Raw genomic sequence first — 9156 nt, 5'->3', positions numbered from 1 at the left:
AACTGAGAGGCCCCAGTTTAGTGTCGGCTTGCTAAAACCGCTCCAGAGAGTCCGTACTGTAGACCCTGTCAAGCTCCTCCATCCCCTTGGCAGGCCCTTGATGAATCCGTGAGAACCGGTAGAGGGCTGGGTTCCATATGTAGAGACCTAAGTGGATCCCATATGTGTAAAGTCCACGGTATAGCCTCAGAGCCCGTGTTTCCCCAGCAGACTTCTGCAATTTCCAAGAGGGTTATAATCAATGGCTTCCACAGGACACTGGAAGGGGCAGCATCCATGGCACTTTGGTAGGGATCCCAATTCGTCGGTCACGACGTGAATCATAGTGACTGACTGAAAGGGAACGTCTCGGTTAAGTATGTAACCCTCGTTCCCTGAAGGAGGGAACAAAGACGTCACGTCCCGTCACCACGGCTGCTGTACCACCACTGAGCGGCCGGGTTACCGGCTCGGCTCCGAAGCGAAAAGCTGGTATGCGTTGCACCTGCTACCTTTTTATGCTCATGCTGTGATCAGCGGCAGCTGGATGCAATCATCGCATGCCAATGTCCATTGGCTCGTTTAGTTTACACTCGAAGTAGATTGGTCTCTCGAAGCGAGATTCCAATTCGTCGGTCACGACGTGACGTCTCCGTTCCCTCCTTCAGGGAACGAGGGTTACATATGTAACAGAGACATTTGGTTGTTTTAATATTTTGTTCAAAGATGTTTTCTGTTGGGTTATGAAGGTTTTTTGTTTCATACAGTGATTGTCGTCCACAATCCTCCTCGTAGGAGAAGATGGAGCAAAGAACAACCTCCTCAGAGTAAGTCTTTATCTACATAAATACATTAAGTTATGTGTCGAAATTATGGGCAATTTATTCCCATCAAAACACAAGTGATTAAAAGTATCTTCTGCTGCTGGATTCTGGTTATTTTGATCTGTGATGTTGGATTAAGGTCAAGATCCTGGCATCATAACATGTTACATATCACATGTGTTGCTGTATGATGTGAGAACTGTGGACACTGAATGTCTGATTTGACTCTTTGCAGTGAGGATTGTTGTTCTGGGTTCGAGCGTGTCAGAAAACAGTCTGGTGGGAAACTTCATATTAGGACGAGCAGCATTTGACAGTGAAGCTCCTCCAGATGTTGTAGAGAGAGTCGGAGGAAGACTGAAGGACAGACACGTGATGGTCATCAGCAGTCCTCAGCTGCTCCAGACAAACATCTCAGATCATCAGATCACACAGACAGTGAGAGAGTGTGTGCATCTGTCTGATCCAGGACCTCATGTGATCGTGCTGCTCCTCAGACATGAGCCGTGTTCAGCAGAAGATCAGGAGCGTGTGGAGAAGGTGCTGCTCCCTTTCTCTGAGCAGGTTTATCAACACACCATGGTGCTCACAACACAAGAGACCAATGAAACCAGTGACATCCTACAGAAAATCATTCAGAAATGTGCAAACAGACACTTCAGTCTTCAGAGGAGCAGCTCTCCTGATGATCTTCTGCAGATGTTTGAGGACATTGTGAAGATGAATGATGGACTGCGTCTGGATTGTGCCGAAGGTTCACAGTATTTCACAATGGATGATATTGTGTGATGAAATTTGATGTTTATATAGGTACATTAACGTTTTTATTTTCTTCTGTTCTCAGTTTCAGAGTAAAAAGCTGAATCTGGTTGTGTGTGGGAGTGACGGGACATTGAAATCCTTCACATCAGATCTAATCCTGCAGCAGACAAGACAGAAGATCAGATGTGGAGCTTCGTGTAATAGAGCTTCCAGCTCTGATCCGTCTCTCAGAGGAGGAAGTGATGCGTCAGACTCTCCGCTGTGTGTCTCTCTGTCATCCTGGAGTTCATGTTTTCATCCTCATCATTCCTGATGCTCCACTCAATAATGAAGACAAAGCAGAAACGGAGAAGATCCAGAGGATCTTCAGCCCAAGAATCAACAAACACATCATGATCCTCATAAAGCAGAATTCAGAGCATCAGACGGCAGAACTAAATGAAGAAACACAGTCTGTCATCATGTGGAAACAGATTCCATGTGTTCAATAATAAAGAGACTAGAGACCGAACACAGGTGACTGATCTACTGCAGAAGATAGACAACATGGTGAAAGAGAACGGAGGGAGTTACTACTCATGTAAGATCTTCAGAGAGATGGAGAGAGAAATACAAGAACAACAGAAGAACATACTGATGGAGAGAGTCAGAGAAAGAGAAGAAGAGATGAAGAAACTAGAAGAAGAGAAAGACAGAATGAAGATGAAGATGGAGGAACATCATGACAAAGAGAGAAAGAGAAGAGAAGAAGAATTTATTGAGAAGAACGGTATAAAAGAGACATTAAAGAAAGAGAGGAACAAGAGAGAAAGATGAAAGAGGAGATGAAGAGAGAACGAGAGGAATGGGAGAAACAACAACAGGAAAGACAAAGAAGAGAAAAAGAGGAGGAGAGAAGGATAAAGAAAGAACAAGAAATGCAGGATGAATATAATCAGAGACTTAAACAAGAGGACGAGAGAAAGAAGATGTTGGAGGAGGAACGACAGAATCAGGACAAAGAGAGAGAGAGAAGAGAAGAGGAACTGAAAAGAGAAATTACAGAACAAGAGAATGACAGGAAGAAAAGAGAAGAAGAATATAAAACATTAATGAAAGAGAGAGAAGATCTTCGATCTAAACATGAAGAAGAAAACAAGACGAAGATCCTGATGGAGAAACTGAACAGAGAAAGAGAAGAACTGATGAAGAAACATGAAGAAGAGAAAGAGAGAATGAAGATGATGATGGAGGAAGAACGACAGAATCAGGACAAAGTGACAAAGAGAAGCGAAGAGGAACTCGGAGAGAGAGAAGAACGATATAAAAGAGAAATGAAGGAACAGGAGGAGCAGATGAGAGACGAGATGAAAAGTGTAAAAGAGGAGTACAAAAATGAAATAAAGGAAATGAGGAAAGAAATAGAGACTGTAAAGAAAGAAAAAGTAAATCTTCAGATCAGATACGACACAGAAACAGACAGACTGATGAACAGAATAGAGAATGAAAGACAACATCATGAGAAAGAGAAAGAGAAGAGAAGAAGCGTTTAATGAGAGAAGAGAGATATAAAACACAAATTAAGGAGAAAGAGAGAGAGATGAAAGAGGAGATGAAGAGAGAACGAAAGGAACGGGAGAAACAGAAAGAAGAGGAGGAGAAAAGAAGAGAGAAAGAACAGAGAGTTTGGGATGAACAGATTCAGAGACTGAAGAGTGAAATGGAGGGAATAGTCAGAAAGAGAGAATAGAAAGAGAGAAACAAGAACAGCTAGAGGATTCGGAGAAGAGACTGAAAGAAGAAAGAAACATGAGAGAAGATCAACAGAAGACTGTTGAAGAACAGCATGAAGAAGAGCTGAAGAGAAGACGAGTGCAGTGGAGAGAGGAAGAGGAGAAGAAGAAGATCTGCTCTGAAACTGATCCTTCACTGCAGGTAAATAACCGAAATGAATTATTGCTTGTGATGATTATAATAATAATTGTACTATTGTTTTAACTTTTTGTATTATTGTTTTTTTACACAGGGAGAAAACAGGGACATTGAACCAGCAGAAAAAATACAGAATGTATTTCACAGACTTCATCTTGAAGACAAACACCTCAACAGACTGAGAGCTGCAGATGTTCTTCAGATAACTGCACATTCATTACAGTCTCATGAGTCTTGTGCTGAAGAAGAGCTGGTTCAGACTTTCCTACAGAAACTACTGATGATGGACTACAGAGCAAGATATGTTAAAACTAAAGTGACCAATGATCACATGCAACAAAGAGACAGTGACTCCTCAGAAGATGAGTTTGATATTTTTAATGCGATGTCTTTATCTAATGAAGAAACCAGTCAGTCTGAACGAATGCACCCGATGGATGTCCAGATGGCTGTGTTTCATCGTGCTGATGTTTTCCTGAAGCAGCTGATGGTCACTAAACTGTCCCAGTGTCAGTACGCTCTGCCTCTGCTTGTTCCTGATCCAGACACACGACAGATTGAGTTTCCTCTCTGGACATTCAGACAAATCCACAAGATCTGGAAGATCAGAAACACCAGCAATGAGATCATCAGTCAAACCAGCCGATCTACAGAGCACAAACTCCAATGGTGTTCTTCTTCAGGTTTGGCTCTGTGTCTTCCTCCAAGTCTCAGCTGATGAACTGTCTGATTAATGAGAGACACAACACGTTCTTCCACAGAAACTGTCCAGGCAGCAGCATAACCAGAGTCCTGATGGACGGAGTGGTGGAGATCTCCTGGTTCTGTCCATCTGGGAGAAACACAGATCAATTCAGTGAGTGTGTAGCGTTCTGTAATCTACACGGTGATGCAGGAGACCACGAGAAACAGCTGCAGATCCTCACTGACATGAGCTCAGTCAATGTGTTTCTTCTGCCACGACTTCAGAAGAATGACAGAAGTATGATAAAAGTTCAAGAACTCTACGAGGACTCAAAGCCACTCATTAGTCTTTTTACTGAGGATGAATCTTCTGTAATTGAGATGAAGAAAGGAAAATACAAGATTGGTTTGAGAGACAGAAATCAGTCAGATGTGTCTGAAGAACTCAGAAGAGCTATAAATGCTTGTCTCTCAGATTCATCTCACACTTTCAGACTTGAAGATGTGTCCAAACTCTCAGACGTCAGAGTAGATGAGGAAGAAGATGAAGACTGCAGGAGAGGAAGAGCAGCAGCACAGCAGATGATGAGTTTACTGAAGAAGATCTGACAGAAATCAAAGAATGGTTTCTGCCTCATCAGGGCAAACTGTGGCATCAGTGGAGTCAGAAGAACAAAGAACTACATCGACCTCGAGGAGATGAGACAGAAATGTACATCGGTAGAAAACAAACCGAGATGAAGAAAATACGTGAACAGCAGCATGAATCTGACATCAGTGAGTTTATGAAGCTCTTTATTAAAGAAATGAACTCAGAAGCTGCCATAAAGATGTTTTTTCTTAAATGGCTCAGAATCCTCCTGGATGAACATACATCAGCTGATCTTTCTGCTCTACATCACAAATATGATGAAAAGTGGTCAACAGTCTTACAACTGAAATGGCATGTTATTGAACCTGAACAACTCAGAGCTGCACAATCTGAGCTTGAGAGAATATCCGAGGATCTTCAAGCTGCAGTCTTTGGTGTGGAGCACATCATGAGGGAGATCGGTCAGATCTATGAATCGTGTTTAACTCTGAAGAAGAACAAGAAAAACCTGCAGGTTCACTTCTCTTCTCTCCCGAGTATTGCAGCAGAGATGATGATCTCTGGATCTCCTCTGGAGCTGATGGATGGAGATGCTGCTCATGTTCCTGTGGTCTGGATCTCTGCTGTTCTAGATCAACTCAAACAGAGACCAGGAGACCAGAGAGTCTTTGTGCTGTCAGTGTTAGGGATCCAGAGCTCTGGGAAATCCACCATGCTGAACGCCATGTTTGGACTTCAGTCTGCCGTCAGTGCTGGCAGAACAACCAGAGGAGCTTTCATGCAGCTGATCAGAGTCTCAGACGAGATGAAAACACAGCTGAGGTTTGACTATATTCTGGTTGTTGATACTGAGGGTCTTCGTGCTCTAGAACTGTCTGGAAGATCATCAAGATATCATGACAATGAACTGGCCACATTTGTTGTTGGAATTGGAAATCTGACACTGATCAACATCTTTGGAGAAAACCCATCTGAGATGCAGGACATTCTTCAGATTGTTGTTCAGGCCTTCATGAGGATGAAGAAGGTCAGACTGTCTTCCAGCTGTGTGTTTGTGCATCAGAACGTTTCAGACGTCACAGCTGGAGAGAGAAACATGGAGGGAAGGAGACGACTGCAGGAGAAACTGGATGAGATGACAAAACTCGCTGCTGAAGAGGAAGACTATGATGCAGAATGTTTCAGTGATGTGATTAGATTTGATGTTCAGAAAGATGTGAAGCATTTCGCTCAGCTCTGGGAGGGAAGCCCACCGATGGCTCCAACAAACCCAACATACTCTGAGAACATTCAAGACCTCAAGATGACTATTATGTCTCATGCCTCAAAATCACATGGAATGATGCTAACTCATCTAAAAGATCATATTAAACATCTCTGGGAGGCTTTACTGAATGAACGATTCGTCTTCAGCTTCAGAAACTCTCTGGAGATCTCAGCTTACAGGAAACTGGAGATTGAATACAGGAAGTGGTCCTGGAGTCTTCGCTGTGCCATGCTGGAAACTGAGAACAAACTACACAACAGAATAGAAAATGATGTGATTCATGAGGTTAAAGAAACTGATCTTCAGAGAGAACTGAAGAAGGCAAGTGAAGAAGTGAAGAAATCAATGTCTGAATTCTTTGAGAAAGACAGAGATGCAGATATACTGATTCAGTGGAAAACATCATTTGAAATCAAAATCAAAGACATTCAGGAAAACATTGTGAGAGAAACAAAGAGGAAATTAAATGAGGTTCTGCAGCAGCGAGAGCTGAAGAAAGATTGATGCTCAGAGGACACATCATGAAAACACTCTATGAAAAGAGCAAGGAACTCGCCTTAAAACTCAAAGACAAAGCAAATGACAAAGACACACTGAAGAAAGAGTTTGATTTGTTCTGGGATCAGTGTGTGAAGAAGATCATCAGAGAGACTCCTGCAATCAGAGACATTGATTTAATGAGAGATGTGAGAGAGATCCTAAGTGACGTCTATGAACGAGCTCCTGCTGATCACTGGAGGGAGAGCAGGGATATTTTCACTGTGCAGAGTTATTCTGAATATGTTATTCTCATAAAGTCCAAACAAAGTGGGCTTAAATGGGCTGCAAAGGATGCTTACAGAACAGCTAGAGAAACATTTGGATTTGTTCAAACTCTGTCTCCAGAAGATGAAGCACAGATAAGATCATTAGTCTCAGATGTTGCTCAGCAGACAGACAGAATGATTCAGTCATTAAACATCTCAAAGATGGGCTACAACACCAGCTGCATTCAACAACTCACAGATTACATCAGAGCGAGAGTAACAGAACATGAGGAAGGACCAGTGAGATATGTGTTCAGGAATCAATTCTTCATGGATTTGGTTCTGTCCATCTGTAAGAGAGCGAACAAGATGATCACTGACCAACACAGACTGTTCAGAGAAGCCAATTATCCTGTAATATATGTTCAGAAGAAGAGAGAAGAGTACTATAGTATTTTCCAGAAATACTGTCATGGATCTGCATCAGCTGTTCTTTTTGGTGAGAATATCTGTCAGAAACTGAAAGAGCCCATTGAGCAGAGCGTCTACAAGAAGACTGCCAGAGATCTGACGGATGAAATGAGATCAAACTGTGAATCACTGAATAGAAACAGATCACATCTGGAGAAACACATCCTGAAGACACTGGCAGAAGAGGAGGATTTTGACAAGTACATGAACTACATTAAAACTACCAGAGATCACTTCAAGTGTTTAATCAGAGATGAAGTCAGGCGGTACATCAGTGATCGGTTCAGTCTCAGTGTTTTACCCAAGATGAAGAGGAACATTAAACTCCTGCAGCAGAAGATCATGAGAGCAGCTCATCAATCTACTGAACATGCTCGAGTGAACAGAGGAGATGCTGGTTTGTGGTTGAAGAGTTTCACACAGCAGCTCTCAGATGAGCTGATCTTCTCTGAGAAACACCTCAGTGGAGTCAAACACGATGATGTGGATGATTTCAACCTGATAGAAGATGTGATGAGACAAGAACTTACTGATTTAATGTCTGAGATCAGCAGGAGATTCAACTACAGGTCATTTGATGAAAAACTGGACCTCAAGTTCAGAGCAGATGAGCTTCTGATTGATGACTTCTGTCAGTGCTGTTGGGTTCAGTGTCCGTTCTGTAAAGCCGTCTGCAGCAACACCATAGAAAACCATCCTGGAGATCACAGTGTTGCTTTCCACAGAGTGAGAGGAATTAATGGCACATATTACAGTTCTACACAGAATCTCTGTGCTGATATTTGCACAAGTTTAGTGGCAAGTGATAGAACATTTTGTGTATCAGCTCAGAGGTTTCCATATAGAGATTACAGAAGCGCAGGAGTAGTTTATGCAGACTGGAGCATCAGCCCTGATCTCTTTACACTGCCCTACTGGAAGTGGTTTGTGTGCAGATTCCAGAGAGATCTGGAGAAATACTACAGTAAAACATTTGAGGGGAGTGGAAGGATACCAGATGAATGGAGAAGATACTCAAAACAGGACGCTATTGAGAGTTTGGATAAATACATGTAATGGAGAAGATGAAGACTGAGACTCTTGCGTCTCCTCTCAGATTCAGACTCAACTACAGCTCAAGACGATCAGATCTCATCAAATACAGACCAGGATTCAAGACCAGATTCAGTCCCACATACTGATATCAGTCAAATGAGCAAAGATATTAATGACTGATGATATATGACGAAATCAAGTGTCTCAGACCTGTCAGTCTGATTTATATCCAAATCCAGTGTAAAATACTTCATACAAATAATGTCACATCTGTGAGGACAGTAAATTTATATTAAAAACAAACTTGTCCTGTGGCCTTTTACAGTGATATCATTTTATGTGAAATTTTGACCAATAGGAATTAAGGGCCAGATTTATTAACAGCTTGCGCCAATGCAACGTCTTTTGGCGTTAAAACAGTACTGTCAGGATTTACTAAAGACATGCAGTGACAAATTACGTGGACACAGTTATTATTGCGCCTGACCTTATTGAATATGCATTTGTAGGAGTTTCCCTTGCAGACGCAAACTTTATGGTTGATCAACGTCTACACCTTCCCCAACCCTAAACCTACCCCTTACAGTAATGCAAATACAGTAATTATCGCATGCGCAGTAAACTCTGGTAGGAAAATTTGACACCTGGGGGGGTATTCCAAAAAGCAGGTTATGTGACATACTTACGTATGTTTGAGGATAAGCGAGCGGATAACCTCAGCTTTCGGCTCCAAAATCGGAGGTTACTTTGAGGGTATGTAAGTAACCATAGCAACTTGCTCTCTGAAGATAACCTGCTCCGGAGCCGCTTCTGTTCCAGGGTTAGTTCACTTCAGCACATGTGTGATCTACTGACGAGCCTTCAGTGGGCCTGACAGATAGCGCA

General features: G+C 42.3%; 2 pseudogenes; both read left to right on the top strand.

The window, feature by feature from the left end:
* The window catches only part of LOC107671516 (trichohyalin-like), a 5269-nt pseudogene extending 2105 nt beyond the window's left edge, over positions 1–3164 (top strand).
* Positions 3145–8558, top strand: LOC107671523 (interferon-induced very large GTPase 1-like; annotated as a pseudogene).
* Positions 8559–9156: the final 598 nt, after the last annotated feature.

The sequence above is a fragment of the Sinocyclocheilus anshuiensis genome, unplaced genomic scaffold (assembly GCF_001515605.1).
Source record: "Sinocyclocheilus anshuiensis isolate Anshui unplaced genomic scaffold, SAMN03320099.WGS_v1.1 scaffold4498, whole genome shotgun sequence".
Lineage (NCBI taxonomy): Eukaryota > Metazoa > Chordata > Actinopteri > Cypriniformes > Cyprinidae > Sinocyclocheilus > Sinocyclocheilus anshuiensis.
Note: the sequence above shows the minus strand (reverse complement) of the source record. Positions and strands in the feature narration are given on the sequence as shown.